This window comes from Staurois parvus, unplaced genomic scaffold (assembly GCF_062004578.1).
Source record: "Staurois parvus isolate SC_StPar_1 unplaced genomic scaffold, SC_StPar_1.0 ptg000470l, whole genome shotgun sequence".
NCBI lineage: Eukaryota > Metazoa > Chordata > Amphibia > Anura > Ranidae > Staurois > Staurois parvus.
In genome coordinates this window covers 5,523,633-5,526,085 of record NW_028318266.1, presented here as the reverse complement: position 1 = coordinate 5,526,085, position 2,453 = coordinate 5,523,633, and positions in this window count along the sequence as shown.

The window sequence follows — 2,453 nt, the reverse complement described above, 5'->3', positions numbered from 1 at the left end:
ATTGTCACACAATAGTAACCTTTTAAAACGGAGATTAAGGCCACTCACATGTTAATCACTTGATAAAGGCATATTTATTATATATAGTAGGCTTCAAGTCAGCAAGTATACAGACTCTTTCTTCCAGGAATCTCACATCCACAGTGGAACAAAGCCAGGACTCCTCATAGACCAACACAATTAACCAAGATGGCCACTGGAACGCAACGCTCAGTGTGCGTTCCACTCACTGGAAATGACGTCAGGCGTACGGGGTGTGGACCGGAAATGCGTCAACGCATTTCGGCCCTCCCATCGGGCGTTATCAAGACCATTTCCGGTCCACACCCCATACGCCTGACGTCATTTCCGGTGAGTGGAACGCACGCTGAGCGGTGCGTTCCAGTGCCCATCTTGGTTAATTGTGTTGGTCTATGAGGAGTCCTGGCTTTGTTCCACTGTGGATGTGAGATTCCTGGAAGAAAGAGTCTGTATACTTGCTGACTTGAAGCCTACTATATATAATAAATATGCCTTTATCAAGTGATTAACATGTGAGTGGCCTTAATCTCCGTTTTAAAAGGTTGCTATTGTGTGACAATATTATACTATGTGAGTTTTTTCTTCTGGTTGAACGGTGGAGTCTATTCGGATGGTGAAGATTTCCTCTAGTGTGGCACCAAGGAGGGTTTAGGATCCCTAAAATTCCTTAAAGGTTTTTTACTTACTAAGTTCTGGTGAGTGTATTTGATGTTGGTTTGTGTACGGGTGGAAGGTGGAAGTTCCTTTTTTACATCTAAAGAAATTTTGAAGAAAAGAAGTTTACACATTTATATTAATAATTTAAGAATTTTTTAGCACATGGACTTTTGGGTGTTTTATTTATGAGTGAGGATAAGCACTATTAATTTATGCACGTATTTTAATAATTTTATGAGTGATTAAGAATCTAATTTTGCGCTGTTTATTTATATTTATACAGTATATGGTGTACCTATGGTAAGGAGCGATGGATTAAGTGGCCAAAATTAGATCATTCCTGAGTTAGGCGGATTATCCAGTATAGGAGTGAGGTATACAGTATGGTGTATTTATGGTAAACAGTGATGAGTAGATATGCAAAAAATGGATAATTCCTGAGTTATGTTGATTCATCAAAAAGATTCCCAAAAATCAAACATTGCAGTGAATTGCATTAAAGTCAACAAAAGGTGAATTTTGATAGAAATGTGTGGCTCTTAGAGGGCTGCTAAGCAAGCAAATGGAATGGGAGAACTGGCATGGCTTGGGGGGTATCAAACTATTAGAAATGTAAGTAGAGAACTCATCACCAAGAAATGCACACACCTCTTTGAACAGCCAGAAAATAATCTGTTGTTCTCTATGCAATACTGCCCTATGGGGAAGATTTACTAAATCTGGTACACATCTACTCTGGTGTAGCTGGGCATGGTAACCAATCAGATTCCAGGTTTTATTGTCAAAGCTTAAAGTGGGTGTAAAGGCTCAAGTTTATTTACCTTTATGCATGCAAACCTTCGGTGTGTAGTAGTGCCCCCAGCCCCCACAATACTTACCATAGCCTTGGCTGTCCTAGGTCCCTGCCTTCTCATTGGCTGAGACAGCAAGTGGACTCCATTGGCTCCCGCTGCTGTCAATCACAGCCAGCCGGCCAATGAGGAGAAAGAGGGGCGAGTCCAAGCTGCAGCTCCGCGTGGGAATCGACATACAGAACAGTGGATCCCCCCATAGCAAGCTGCTTGCTGGGGGGGGGGGGCACCCGACAGAAAGGAAGAACCAGGAGAGCCTGTGGGGGACCAGAAAAGAGAAGGATCTAGGCTGCTCTGTGCACAACTACTGCACACAATAGGTAAGTATAGACCAGGGGTGGACTGACCATTTGGAAACTCGGGCACTGCCCGAGGGCCCGGGGTCAGTAGGGGGCCCCGTGAGATGCCCCTGGTACCTTTTTCATAGGCTTTTTTGAGTTTGGGCAAGGACACAGGGGCCCCATGATCCCCTATTGCCCGGGGGCCCCATGAGTTGTCAGTCCGCCCCTGGTATAAACATGTTTGTTATTTTCCTAAAAAAAAAAAAAAATAAAACTAACCTTTAGAATTACTTTAATCATCACATTGTTTTGCAAGATAAATGAAAAAATACCAAAATAAATATTTTCTTTGTTTCAGTTATAAAATGTTGTAAATAAATAATATTTCTTCATAAATTTAGGCCGAAATGTATTCTGCTACACCTGACAGAAATGAGGAGCCAAGAGAGCCTGCAGGGGACTCGAGAAGAGGAGGATCCAGGCTGCTCTGTGCAAAACCACTACACAGAGCAGATAAGTATATATACTGTATGTTTGTTGTTATTTTACAAAAAAATTGTATGTGCACCAAGGTTAGTAAATCTTTCCAATGTGTCTGTGAAAGTTGTAGGTAGATTTCTGTAAGTGCACCAGAAGTTTCATT